Source organism: Marmota marmota, unplaced genomic scaffold (assembly GCF_001458135.2).
Source record: "Marmota marmota marmota unplaced genomic scaffold, marMar, whole genome shotgun sequence".
NCBI classification, from domain to species: domain Eukaryota; kingdom Metazoa; phylum Chordata; class Mammalia; order Rodentia; family Sciuridae; genus Marmota; species Marmota marmota.
The window spans coordinates 41,154,991-41,170,219 of NW_025999990.1; the positions used below are offsets into that span (position 1 = coordinate 41,154,991).

The 15,229-nt window shown below is 46.0% G+C and overlaps 1 protein-coding gene and 1 long non-coding RNA gene across 3 annotated transcripts in view; one reads left to right on the plus strand and one right to left on the minus strand.

The window, feature by feature from the left end:
- Positions 1-15,229, plus strand: part of LOC125617755 — a 57,613-nt gene that overhangs the window by 40,615 nt on the left and 1,769 nt on the right. The window lies entirely within an intron of this gene.
- Cables1 (Cdk5 and Abl enzyme substrate 1) overlaps positions 1-15,229 on the minus strand; it is a 109,882-nt gene that overhangs the window by 23,535 nt on the left and 71,118 nt on the right. The gene's annotated exons all lie outside the window — the stretch shown is intronic.

Sequence of the window (15,229 nt, forward strand, 5' to 3'; positions counted from 1 at the left end):
TTTCTAGAAGCCTTTGGAAAGCAATTAAGGATGGAGACATGAACACATCAGAGCACCCACACAGGGAGAAATGCCTACAAAGAAAACCTTGAGCAAAGCAAGGAGGCAGAAGTCGCACGGTGGGGAGGGACCGAGGGACCAACAGCAGCAGTGCTGGTACAGAAAAGCAGGCTTTGGTTTCCGTAAAGGCCTTGGCATAGTTCCACACACTCTGACTTTGCTAAAGCTGAACCCAGCAACGTGTGTCTTAACTTCCCACTTTCCAATTTTCTCTTTGTTTTCATTTTGCCACACAGAGAATGTCATTTAGGGCTGAAATTAATAGAAAAGAAGGGAAGATCTTCTCAGGGTGAGAAGGCCAAGGGAAAGGAGAATGTTAAAGCCAGCCTGAATTAGGAGCACTCCCAGGGGAGCACTAGGCTGTCTACACAGCATCTCACAGGTAAGGACACTGAAGGACTTATTTACTGAGCAGGAGTAGTCTGTCTCACCGTCCTGGTTTATAAAGATGGGATGAAACATGGGTGCTTTTTCATTGAACCCCTCTTCATTTGTCTTCAATTTGCTCACAGCCTTCCCTGGAACAGCCTCATCCCGGAGGCCAGTTGTCTGTTTGCAGCTAAAGGTACAGATCCCAGTGAATAGAAGCAAACCAGCCATGGCTCTCCCCACACCCTGCTTCTCGGCGCTTCCCTCAAGGGAAATGAAGCTGTAATAGAAAATATACTCTATGTGCTCATCTTAAACCTAAGAGTCCTCTCTCCAGGAGCTGAACCTCAAACCCTTTTTAAAAGATTTGCAGACCCAGTGGATTGTCCAAGGGCCTCGGGGACATGAAAGAGGATCGGGCGAGGCTCCACCACACCTACCCAGAGGAACCGATCTGGACAATTAGTGTGACTTGCTGAAGTCACTACATCCCACTGGCTTTTCACTTAACGTCATTCTACTTTCTAAGCAGCTGGGGCCAAGCGTAAGGAAATAAGGAAGACCAGTGAGTCCACTTTCAACTGCACCCGAAATTACATATAGACTAAGACAGACCAGCACTGTCCACCAGAACTCCATCTGTGCTGTCCCATGTGACAGTCACGGGGCATGTGGCAAGTGAGAACTTGGAAAGAGATCAGCTACCTGAGGAACCCAATTTTTTTTTTCACAATACCTTTATTTATTTTTATGTGGTGCCGAGGATCAATCAAACCCAGTGCCTCACACATGCAAGGCAAGTGCTCTACCACTGAGCTACAGCCCCAGCCTTTGAGGAACCCAATTTTTATGTTATGGTTTGGATATTAGGTGTCCTCCAAAAGCTCACCACTATGCAAGAAGGATTAGAGGTATAAATGATTGGGTTATGAGAGCCTTAACCTAACGAATTGGGTACTAATTGTAGGCAGGTAGGGTGTGGCTGGAGGAGGTGGGTCCATAGGGATGTGCTTTTTGTCCTTATTAAGTGGAGCTCTCTCTTTCTGCCTCCTGGTACCAAGCTCTGTGCTCCTTTCCTCCGCCATACTGTTCCACCATGATGTCCTACCTTACCATGGGTCCAGAGCAATGAAGTTGGTCATCTATGAATTGAGACCTCTGAAACTGTGAGCCCCCAAATAAACTTTTCTTCCTCTAAAACTTTTCTTGTCAGGTCTTTTGGTTCCAGCAGTGATAAAGCAGATAATGCAAATTAATTGAAATGTAAAACAGCCACAGGTGGATGATAAGTACCATACTGGATTATCTTAGTGCTTGTCAGGACTTAGGCTGCCATGAACTGGTTGGTACCTTCCCATGGCAAGACAATATGTCACAAATGACACATTTCTGATTCTGATCTGGTCTCTTAATTTTTCTTCCCCAAAATGGCTTGGCCATTTTTTTGTCTGTTGTCCTCAGGACATGTTTACCTAATAGGCCCCAGCTCACTGAAGAGACTATCAGATGTCCTAGAGACAAGACCCAGCAGGATTCCCCCAGTGGGGTGGGAAATAATGACCGTGGGGTTCTCATGCTCAGCACTCCATCACTATCCTTGAATAGAGCTCCCAGCCTTAACAGAAGCTCCCAGTCCAAACATGGCACACTGTAGTGGACTTTCCTGCCCAAAGCAATGGGGGTAGGCGCGGTGGGGTGTTGACAGTGCTGGAAAATACCAGCAAGCAATGACTGGTTGTGCTCCCCAAGTCCTAGGGATTACAGGAGCCTCCGGGTCCTTCACATGATCCTGGAGAGGAGGAGGGAAGGATACCCCAGGATAAATAAATTTGAAAGTCCTTTCAGTCCTGACAAAAGGGGACTAATAGTTCATATTAAATAGATTAAAAAATGATAATTTATTGCACACTGAATCTACTACCCTGGAATCTGCTACATTCACACTTTAAACACTCCATTGGCATAATAACAACCATCATACCACTCTAGACCACTGATTGCTTCATGGTGGCCGGGGGACAGACACTTTTCTGTACATTTTCTCTCTTGGATTCAGGGAGAGGTTGTCACTAGCTTTGGGGTTCCCATCTTGGTGGGCGTAAACTAAGAGAACACATAGGTGCTCGGTCCCACCACAGAAAACAAAACAGGTCATTGACACCATTTCTAATGAACATGGGTTCCCTTTTTTCAACTGTCGAATTTGTGTAGAGGGAGATTGTCAGGATCTGAAAAACATTTTTCATAAAAAGGCTGATAAACTACTCTGGGTTAATTTTTCTCTTAGCTAAATGCTCTGAATAATGTCACTGTAACCTGAAATTAACGTAAATCATAGGAAATTGCTCTTCTTTGGCTGTATTTGACCCATATAATGACAGCAATTTTACAATGTACCCGCTAATAGTACTGATGACTGCTCAGGCTTTGAGTGGCCTTTGCTTTCCCATGGTTTCAGAAGCCTAAAGGGTTAGTGTTGCCTACAGACAGTAACTGTGAACACTGGATAGTCATTGAAAAAGAATATTTAAGACACTCTAGTGAAAAAGAATTCAGCAGAAATCCCAGTGGAGTAGCGATAAAAATCTCAATGTTTCCCAACATCACTGTTCTGAATTCTAATAAACGTTATGAAAATGAAAATATCTGTTTGATTCACATTGCCAGCACTAACACTCCAGTACCAGGAGACAGAGCTGAAGGACATAGAAGCGAATTAAAGTTGCACTTTTCAACTTCTTTAAAGAGTCTAGATTATTCGTTCCCCCAGATATATCTAGAGCTCAAATATTAATTTATTGTTATGATTTAGATAGGAAGTGTTCCCCAGAACCTTGTGTATTAAAGGCTTGGTCCCCAATGCAGCAGTGTCCGGAGGTAGAGCTCTTGGGAGGTGACTGGATCACGAGGGCTCTGACCTTATGAGTCCATTAGTCCACGGATGGATTAATAATTTGATGGCATTATTGGAAGGTGGTGGAAACTAGGGTCTACTGGAGAAAACAGGTTACTGGGGGTATGCCTTGGGAGAGTGTAGCTTGTCCTGGCCACTTCCTCCACTCCCAGCCCTGTTTCCCAGCTGCCATGAGCTGAGCAGCGTTCATTCCCCATGATGTTCCTCCTCACCTCGGACCCAGAGCCATGGAGCCAACTGATTGTGGACTGAACCCTCGAATCAAAATAAATCTTTCCTTCTCTTAAGTTGTTTCCCCCCTCCCTCAGGTATTTTGTTACCCTAATGCAAAGCTAATTAACACATTTATATTCCACTTCCTTTTAAAAATGGAGGAGGAAATGCCATACACGGATATCATCCAAAATTGTGTCTATTAAAGTTCAGAGTCTACAGCTTATGATTAGTCGGGTTATAGAAGGAAATCTCGTTTCTGCAGATGCCCTAACGGAACCACTGGTAAGCAGCCGTGGACAACTGAAGGTCCTAGTTCTTGTCTCCCATATCCTATTGATGCTTCAGCTTGGACTTACTTCCCTACACAAGCTCATTTTCCATTCTATGCAGGCTTGGTAACTTCTGCAGAGGTGGTAGGCAATAAAGAAACCCAGCATAAAGATTTTCTCCTTTTTTTCAAAGACTGATGTTTGAAACTGGCCCAGAGGAGTAGTTGCATGGGGAACAAGGGAAGAGCTAAAGGAAGGTGTGAGGCCCTTAAAACCAGAGGTGAAAGTATATTTGGCGAGAGAGCCAAGCAGCACTTACACCCTTAAGCAAGAAACAGAAAAACAGGCTGGCTCATTTTGGGGATGTAACATCCTTTACAGGATGGCCCCATGATTCATTTAACACATTTCTCCTTGAAAGCCTGTAACTTCTTGGTAGGAATCCCCAGACCCGTCTTAAGTCTTTGCCTCCACAGCATAAAGCCCCAAAATGCATGTGATTTTGCCACTGTGGGGTCACCTGATCAAAGCAAAGGGCCAATCTAGATATCTCGGTGCCCCAAAGGGATTATCTAGGTTACTATTAACCATAAAATAGCCAACTCCTGATTTCATCTTTTATAAAAGGCAGAATGATTTTTCATTTCCTCTTCGTGGCATGCTGGCAAAGGCCCAGCTGGCTGCTCACTGAAACATAATGCATGGAATTGATCTTGATGGGAAAACAAGATTCCCTGTTAGATAACACCAAGTTCAAGCTATGGCTCTTTCCTTGGGGAACATGATTAATGAACTAGAATTACTCCTTTAAAGAAAATATGATCTAAATCCTTTACACCTGGGAAGTAGATGGAAAAAAGTGTTTGTGATCCAATTAACTGGCTTCCAGGGCTTTCTTCTTCTAAGATGAGGTTGTCCTGCCTTCTGACCATGATCATTTTCTCTAATGGTGGCCTCGCTTAAGACCCTGGAATGCCAGCGAGGCGCTCCACTGGGCACTTGCTCTTTAAAGGACAACAATAGCTCAAACACTTTGATGTGTAAATAATTTAGGAGCCAATTAAATATTAACAGGATTTCTAGCCCCTTCAAAAAGAATAAAGACAGAGATTGGCTGCACAGAAAGCAAAGCTTGAAAGCTGGATTAGGAAAGGAAATACCACTGGGCACTAATTTTAATTAAGAGATTATGCATCCACTGGAACTCCACCAGTGTTCATCTTAGCTGCAGAAGCCCCACTTATTGCCTGCTGGAGTTCAGATCTGGAATGTTCTGCAAAGGCCCATGTGTTAAAGGCTTGGTCCCCAGCCAGTGGCACTGCTAAGGAGAGGTGGTGGAGGCTTTAGAGGTGGTGCCTAGTGGCAGTTCTGAGGTCAAGGGGCATGTTCTTAGAGGGGAGAGTGGGACCCCCAACCCTTCCTTTTCCTTTATTTCACATCCCAGCCATGAGGTGCATGAATTTCCACCAACACACACTCCCACCGTGATATACTACCTCACCACAGGCCCCCCCCCCCCAAGCAAGCGGGCTAATAGACCATGGATTGAAACTTCTAAAACCACGAATCAACACAACGTTTCCTCTTGATAATGGATTATATCTAGTATTTGTCAAAGTAACAGAAGGCTAACACCCTGCTCCTTCAGACGCTGTGCAGTTGCCATCTTGGATCGGGTCTGCTTACTTGGGTCAAAGCAGAGAATCACACCAACAACGTTCAGAGCCAATGGACAAGGCCCAGAGCAAATGGGAAAAAAAAAAAGTGAAATCAAAAGCAGCTTTTGGTCTAGAAGTCCTGCCCCCTCACACTCAGCACTTCATGGATAAGCCACCCCACAAGGGCAACTGGCAGACAATGAAGGGGGTCTTAATGTAGCTTACACCAAAATCTTTGTGTAAAGGCAGCTCCTATAAACGGCCGGATAAATGGCATGATTCACCCATGAGATCATTCCAGAATTGGTCTGTGTGTGGGAATATGCTTGTGTGAGGAAAGAAACACAGTTTGTGAATGTGTAATTTTCCACAATGAAAAAAGAGAAGTTTCTGGGGGAAAGTGGTTGGGCAGGAAGGGGGGGGATGGGCCTGGAGCCAGGCAGAGAGCATTTAGGCTTGAAGGCTCTCTCTAAGAATAGAAGAAGCTGTTTGTTCTCTGTGTCACAAAATGATCAACACTCAGGAAATGGACCCAAGTGGATGACCTCATCTGAATGCCCTGAAAGCCAAAAGCTAAGGACATAAACACCATGTGGAAGCTGTTGACAATTTAAAGTCACACCCCCAGAGATACCTACTAGTCCACTGGGAGGCCACTTCCATCACACAGTCGCCGATGCATCTGGGGTAAGCAAACCCAGAAACCTTCGCTCAATCATGGATGGGTATCCAAATGGGTCTGCACCTTCCACGGGCACCACGGAAATGGTTTTTGCTGGAATCCTCTAGTTTTTTTTTCACATGACCTCCAAACCCAAGTTTACTGGGTTCATTTCTACTTTCCTCTGGTCAGATCCATATACCTACCAATGTCCAAATGCTTCTGGAAATTAAGAACTTTTGGGGGCCCTGGCTTCAGTTCCCTTTTGCATAGGGACAGTCCCAGGACCAGCCCTCCTGGGACCACACCATGCCTGTGGTCTCCTCTCTCTCACTCACCAGTGAGTTACACTCCAAGTTTCTGAGCTGGCACCCGACTCTCAGAATGCATTTTCTCATCGCTGCTGTGTGATACATGGAGATCAGCCCACAGGGTACCCTTTTCGCCTCTAATGTCACTGAGCCAGCCCCACAGTACAAGCAAGAGCTCTGGCCATAGAAGCAAAACGTTACAGGGTAAAAGAGAGCCAAGGAAAGGAGGAAGTGGAGCCTTTCTCTTGGTTTCCTGGTTTGCGACCGACCCTTAGCAGCCTTCTGAAAGCTCTAGTTTGCATTATTCCAGCTTCTTCTCTGAACCTCCTTTTCCTCTCTGGGCTCCGGCATCCTTTTTCCTAAGCTGTTTTTTTTTCCTCCCACAATTTCTTCCCTATCTACATCTAAACCCATAAATTCCCTTGCAGTTTCCTGATTTTCCACCCCTGGTTCCGCGTAGTGGCACAGCAGCAAAGCAGGATGCGGGTGGGGACTGGAGGATGAGAAGAGAGTGGTCTTGGATAGGAAGCGCGGGGAGAGTTATTTACTAAGCAGGGGAAGAGTCGAGAAAGTTCCTTCAAGTCCTTTTATGTACCAAACTTTGCCAAGCCAAACCACAGATCCACGCTAGAATAGAGAGCGCGATGATGACTAATGTGGATAAAAGGCAGAGAGATTCAGGCTTGGCCTTGGCAACTGTTAGCTGAGGGAAGAAGTGCTGGTTTAAGACTGGGATTCTTCCAGAAAACGGTACAGTTTACAAGCCTCGTCTGAGAAGAGTGTTTACAGCAACAGGGAGATTTGATGTTACAGTTATGGTGGAAAAGATGGGCAACATCTGTTCCCCTCCTTCGCAACAGGTTTCTACTAGCATGCTGTGAAAGGTGGGATCTGGCAAGAAAGACCAAAACAATCATCTTCACATTCCACACAAACATACTACTGGGGGAAAACTGGAAGGATATACACCAAAATGTTAATGCTGGCTTGTTTAAGGAGGTGAGCCCCTCATTTGTATCTTCCTTTTGTTTGTATGGATTTTCCAAATTTGCTTTCTAAGCACATACCACAGGAAAAAAAAAATTAAAGTCCAAATAAAAGCAAATCTGAAGATGAATCCATTGTGTATACAGAACCACTCGGGGAACCAGGCTGGAGCAGTTCTAGAAAGAGCAAGGAGACAACTCTGGGACTAGACAAAAAAAAAAAAAAAAAATGAACCTGAAATGGACACACAGCCTGGCAGGCACACAGAGGGAATAGTTCACCTAACATTCTCCGAGCTCCCGGAGGTTGACATTACAGTCAGTTTTATAAATGAGTAAACCCAGGATCAACAAGGCTAGTTAGTTCACCAGCACCACCGAGTGCACCACCCCACCACCATCAGATGCCCACCAGCACCAAGGGCAAGGATGGACATGGGCAGTAGTTTTCCTAAGGGGGTGGAGGGTGGAGAGGAGGAGTGGGCTTCTTGTTCCCATTCCCGATTCTCCAGAACAATTCTGAGGTTAGCTGTTTTATTTATTGGTGTTCTATATAAACTTGGGTTGAAAGATTGGCTTCTGAAGCTTTAAAAAAAAGAGGAAGGGGTGATGGGAGCCAGAGAGGCAGAAGAGAAAGCTACAGGCCTCAAGAGGCTGCACATTCTTTCTCATTTGGGCTGAGGAGTGCTCCTTATAACTGAATTCCATGGAACTGGCATTACACAAACTAGCTCCTGTTTCAAGCATCTTTTAATAAGTTAGCTCAGGGACACTCTGACAAGAAGTAGCAGTGCCCTTATGTGCAGGAAGGGCTTCCATGTCCACAGAAGTATGTTTGGCTTACCAAGCTCGGCTCGTAGGCCTGCTGCTATGGGAGGTAATCCATCCCTTGTAACGACTGGTGGGACCACAGGCTCATAGCCATGTAATTTGAATGAAGTGGGCACAGCCTGTAGCCAGTTGTCAATCTAAGCAAGCCAGTAAGTCCTGACATCTTCCTAACGCACGTACTGATTAGAGACGGCCAGGCTGGGCTCCAAAAGGGTTGGGCGATGTGCACGATGTGCCTGTGGGTGGGGTGAGGAGAACCAAGGCAGGGGCTTCACTTTATCCTGGACGTGAAGAGGGGCTCCAGGGACAGGGTGAAGTACTAAGCCTGGGAAAACTCCTTCCTTCTTAACTATGCTAGACGCCACCCAAACACGTCCCTTGCTTTAAACAGAAGCATTATACACAAAGGGAAAATCATGTATTGATCTGTTCAAAATAAGGCTGGGTATTATTTGCATTTTGCTCACATGGTGCTGATTCGAAGTTCAGACAACTCGACGTGACAGAGGGATAGGTGAGCCACTCAGCCGAGAGCCAGGGCAGGCCAATGGGGCTTGGGGAAAGTCAGCAGGTGTGACCTTAGCAAAAGGCCCTGGGCTTTCTTGGGTTTCATGTTAAGGATTCAAGTATTTGTGAGCTGCACTGAAGATGCTCAGCAGGCTGCTCAGGCCAAGGCAGATCTGCATAGGCTGGGGGGCTGATGGGCAGGGGGTGCCACCAGGGAGGGAGCACCGGCCAGGGTACCTACATTTGGAGTGGCTTGAGACCCTCTTTTGTCACTGTAGGTGTAGCAACTTTCACTGTTGTTGTGACAGAAGCACTCTGAGAGGCAGCACCCTGAGGTCCAGGCCAGATCATCTGTTAATCCTCTCCCAGGCCCCTCCTCCCTGCCATCAGAGCAGCTCTGCCATTTCCCTGGAGAGGTCCACAACAACACAGTGCAGGTTCAGGGTTTCTGATAGATAGGACTTGCTCCTGCTAAGGTATACTAGCCTCATTTGTTGGGGAAAAATATAAACATATATACACACGTATGTTTTCCCATATACACATGTATACACACGTGTATATATGTATACGTGTACACACATAAATTTATATTTATATGTAAATCTTCCACAATATTAGCAATTCTCAGAAGCCTGGAGACAGCCCTCAGAACATTTCATTCCTTCATTCAACAGATGGAACCCAAGTGTCTTCTACGCACCATGCACGGTGCTGGGGCTGCCTCAGACTAAGACACAGCCCATACCCTCAAGTTAAAAAGAAGTTCACAAAACTTGTTAACACTTTAAGTTGTTGTAAGTGCTACCATGGGCTGAGGCAGAGATGCCACAAACATGAACAAATCCTTGGCATGGTCTTGGGGGTGGGGGTTGGAAGGCTGGGGCAGCTCCTTGAGAACAGAACAATCTTCCAAACTTTGCACCAAGCCTAAGAGCCCCACAAGTGAGGAGAACCTTACCAATTAAGGAACTGGGAGCACCCTGCTGGGGCGAGACGGTGCTAGGGAGGAGAACCTAAGCCATACTAAGAAGGGCCCTGTCTCTCTGCTAAGAAGCCCAGGACGACGAGAGAGGTTGATCAGGGGCTAAGCCTTCCAAAGACACAAGGCCGGAACCTCCAGCTCTCATCTGACTTCAGACCTGTTTTCTTAAACTGAACAGGAAAGAAATCACAGATGTGAGTTGGGATGAGGAGCTGGCTTCAGTACCAAAGGGGAGGCCTGAGTGGGCAGAGCAGGACGGCTGGCGCTCCCTGCCATCAAGCCCAGGGCTGGGATGGTGCTGCTTATTGCTGGGCCTGGCAGAACTTAGACCCCTGGGGTTTGGGAGCTTATTTGGACATCTATGGAATCTGACAGGAAATTGTCTTGCTTTGAAGGAGACATGAGCACTGGGTGGGATTTCTTAGGGACCCTGGCTGCCCTGAGGGTTCCACAGGTTAGAATTTTCCTTGGGTTGGAGTCTTCAGGGGCCACCCCAGGTTCAGTTTGGGCACAGGTGGATTCTCCAGTGACCCACTGTGGCAGAGACCACAGACTGGCTCAGCCCACCCAGGGAGACTGCACTACATGTCCAAGGTGGCCTCCTCTCCTGTGGTCCCCTCCAGAAAATAATATACCAAATAAAAACTGTAAGAAGTCACTACATCTGCACATTTTTTAAAAACTGCCAAGTGGAAGTGCTCAGGTGAAACCTGGCAGAGGAAGTGAATCACACGTGGGGGAGGACTTCTAACAAGCCCTGGCATGGGGACCAGTGGCAGTGGCCATAGTGTTTCTGTGGGAGAAGTCCCAGGGCGTGGGTGTCACTGGCCCTGGCCACACTGGCTCCCACTGTGCTATCCCAACACGGCCATCCTTGTTTCTCTCCACCAGAGTTTGTGCGCTATTGCTCCAAACTGGCCATCAGAGGATTCTGTTGTCTGCAACTAGGGACAGCGTATACTAACTACTCTGTACTCCACACCCGTATCGCTCAGGGCCACTGTAGGAGGTTCATGCTGCAGGCACGACTTTGAACTCCTAAATATGAGAATAAAGGACAGTTCTCATTCAGGATTCACCCAGAGACACATGGGGTGTGCCCTGGGAGGATCCAATGCCAGGGGTAAATCAGCAACCTCTAAAGCCATTGAAAGTCACCACCCTGATCTCATTTAACCTACAGATGATTTCCTGAAGTGTCATAGGCAAGCAGAAAGCTCTGTATTTGAACTGTCCTGCCAACCATCCTTTGTGCAGAGGCATTTCTGGCATTGTACACAGTTACCCTCCCACTAACTGGCCCTCTTTCTCAAAAGCATATATTTTTTTTCATGCACTGGATCAAGTCTTTGGGGAAAGGCCCTTAGGAAACCATAAATCACATTGTGGTGGTGTTCGGAGGGTGACCTGGGTGCAGTAGGGAAGATGCTCCCAAGACAAACAGGCAGCATTTCAATGTCACAACAGGAATGTGCCTCTGCAGACAGCCACAGCATCAGTGCCACATAGATGCCTCCCCCTGTTCACATTTCCTGGTCTTCAGATGACAAATACCCACATGGGGATTCACAGATCATTCTTCACTCAAGATTCTACCAAGAGAAACCTGGGGTATGCCCTTGGAGGATTCAATACCACAGGGTAAACAAGCAACCTCTAAGACCTTTGAAAGCCACCACCTAACAGCTCAGCCAACAGGCTCCAGGAGGTGGCCCTCATGTGGCACAAAGTACAAGAGCCAAGCTGGTCCTGACCTTGGAGCTTTACCATCACCCAGATGCATAGTAGCTGACATTGCCTGGGTGTCACTGGTCCTGAGCCACAAAGCCCAGCCCCCAAGGGGTGGTCATAAAGGGAAACAGACTTGCTGCTTCAGTGTGTGTTAAGCCTGGGGACTGCCTCTGTGGGCTGAGCTGGCCCCACCACAGTGAACACAACAGGTCAGGATATTTAGCGAACCTCCTACTAGTGGGGGAAGTTGCTAACACCTTCTCTACTCCAGCCTTCTCAAGATGGTACTATGAGCACCTACCTTATATGAAATTCATGGGAGGAAGAAATCAGGGATCTCTACAAGGCACAGAGAACAGTGCCTAGCACCTTGAAAATAACATTTAGAAGTTTTTCTATCTATCTATCTATCTATCTAATCTATCTTATCTATCTATCTATCTATCTATTTATTTATTTATTTATTTATTTATTTATTTATTTATTTATTTATTTATTTTGCAGTGCTAGGGATTGAACCCAGGGACTCACCCATGCTAGGCAAATGCTCTATCACTGAGCTACGCCCCCCCAGAGCAGGTTTTAGCTTTATTAACTTTATTTAGCAGGTTCACACAAATGTATGACTGCATTCTTCAGTTATTCCTAAGGAAATACACTCTTCTCTCAAACAGATTTCTCTACAAATTGAGGCAAGGAAGCACAAGTTTGAATTCATTGTTTAAATAACCGGAGCCATCTACTTCCAGTTGAAACCCTAGAGATCACCTTGGGAACCATCCTAACATCAGCTTGGTGGAACCAGGTGGCATGCAAAATGACCACAAACATCTCACACTGTTCTGGAGCCCAGGTTGTTCCGGGCCCTCTCCTGTGGTCCACTCCAGAAAATAATATACCAAATAAAACTGCATAGAAGTCACTAGATTTGCACGTTTTAAAAAACCGCCAATTTTTAAAAGCTGGATGAAGAATAACTACTCGGGCATGAGCTCGTAGAAACTGCTGATTGTCGACAGGTGGGAAGTGTGAAGAGCACGTCTCATTCATGAGTTCCTTGTTGTATGAGACTTACCGCTTCCACCTGGGCTGTGCCAGCAAACATGAAGACAGCCATCTGAGCTGGCAGGATCTCTGGAGAGGCGAGCCAAATGTCCCCACCTTAAGGATGAGGAGCTGAGATGGAAGGCCCAGTGAGCACTAGGGACATCCCAGGACCTGGTCCCCAGCTCTCTTCCCTCCTCTCATTACACAGAGCCCAAGGATGCAGTGTTGGCCAGAAATGAGATTCCAACTTGAAGACACCATACTGAATTTTCTCTAACTAAAGAGCCACTTTCTCTGGGGGTGTCCTTTGCAATCCCTCTGCCTGAGTTCACTAAACTCTTCCTTCTGTGTTCCAACCACACGCTGCTTAGAACTCACACAATTATTCACTATTTTGTTTGATGGTGAGTTTGTTTATACCTGATTTTGGTTTAGGCTCCGAGAGGCAAGTGTCATTTTCCTGTCATTGTATCCCTACCCCCTGGGGTGGTGCCTAACATATAGTAGGTGCTCAACAGACTTGAGTGCATAAAAAAATTCTGGCATGCAGTGATAGCACATGAAGGTCCACACAGGCAGTGTGTAAGAATGGCAATTTACTTGTGGAGGTGGGTGGAGGGAAAGGGGCGTTACATAGCAAAGGACTTTTACGTAATGACTTGGGGACAGTTAAAGTGTTCTCCAGCTCCTTCTTGGGGACCCTAATTTTCATGAACTGGAAACTCATCCCTATATCACTGTCCCCTCCACTCACTGTAATCCATCAGGACCTCACACTTACTGGGGTAAGAACGAGTGGCCTAACGCACAAATGAATGAACAGACAGTAAAACCTCTCCTAAGATCTGTCCGCATTGACCAACTGATGCCAGGAGCCAAAATCAGTTCATTTCCAGCTAAAACCAAGAACAAAGCTTTAGGACCACTGTGGGAGGCGAGGCAGGGAAGCCAGGGAGCAGGAGGTGGAGCTGGGAACTGCTCTGTAGCATGAGAAGCCAGAAGCCAGGTGCACAGAGATGAGGCTTCCTGGGAGATGCTTCCCAGGTGGAGGTGGTTCAGGTCCCCAGTGGAGGAATTTTTGGAGTTTCCTGATTTTATAACTTTCTTCTGACAAAGCTGGAACTGTGTATTATCCCCTTCGTTGGGGACGTGTGTTTGTCTGGAACCATCAGGCACACATGGCCTGGTCTCCGTGCCTGAGTACAACGGAAACATGGGTGCCAGAAGCCAGAGCTAAGTTGCAGAGCTGCTGCCTGTGCCTCAGCCACAAAGCACAAAGGACAAACTACATGACCTGAAGGCCCTGCCACCACTGACCCTTAGACGTATATCTAATCACAGAGAGGGTTTCAGTTTAAAAGGAATTTAGTTGACTAGTTAACACATCCATGAACTAAAGCAGCTTGAAATCTGTATATTATTAGTAAATTGACTGGTGTTTTGACTAGTATATACTTATCAGGATATTTTTATTAATATTTGAGCATAGCTGTGTCTCAATAATCAGTAAAAAGCAAACTTAATTATGGAAAACAGGTTATTTATAAACAGGACGCCTGCTCATTAAAAAGTTGAAAGAGCAGAAAGTTCTTAATCCTGCTGCTAAAAAAAATGCAGGATTATGAATTGTACTCATGGATTCTCAGGTGCTCAGGTAGAACTTGCTGCTGAGCAGGTAACGGCATTAGGGATGGCAAAGAATCCAACGTGCTCTGTTATAGGATTCATGTTTATGCACCTTATTTTCCTTAAGGAGTGGCGGATTTGAATGTGCTCTTTTCCAAGATGCAAACAGTGACGTTCCATGCTCCTCCACATTCAGTTTGCTTCTCCATCCAGGGCCAAAAGGCAGAATGGCCAAATTCCCTGACAGTTTTGTCAGGTGGGCTTTCCTACAACAGGTGAGGCCTTCTGGAAGTGGGAAGAGACCTAGGAATGGACAGATACTGTTTTCTAGCACCAAATGGCTGCCAGCTAAGCATTTCCTGAGGTTTTTTTTTTTTTAAAAAAATGGAGAGCCACACGGATCCACAAGGATGCCTTGAGGGCTTGGATAACCTCTTCCTGGGTAATCTTGGTTAAAACATAATTCTTATTGGCTTTCCAACCAACTTTCAAATTTATCTTCAATTAATCTTCAAATTAGCCATGCATGGAAGTAACTTGCCTGACCATTCTATGGAGGGGCAAACAGGCTCAAAGAAGGTAATTTAATTTGCCCAAGAAAAAACTTTTAAGTCTTCAAAGCTCTCCACACTGATTCCCTCTTCTACTATCAGAACTAGGGGTCCTTGATCAGCTGGACCCACCTACCTCTCTGCAAGTCAAGTGCCATGTGGGAAACTGTGTCCACAAGCACCTATGAACCTGTTACCCTCTGGAAGGTTGATAATGTAACGTCTGGGATTTTTTTGTGTTTGGAAAAGTTTCTACAAATAGGAACTTGTCTGGTCTGGCTTCCAGATATAGACCTGGCTTCCAGGACATGGAAAAACCTTTGGCCGGACAGACAGAGGTTCAAATTCCCATTCTGGCCCAAAGTTGGTATTTGAGACTACAACTCTTGAAGATCATTATCTATAAAATGAGGATACACATTAAAGGAACTCGGATTATGGAAATTAATTCACCCTTTGAGGATGAACCCAATGTGAACACTTCAAAGGTAAAAGCACAGAGAAACC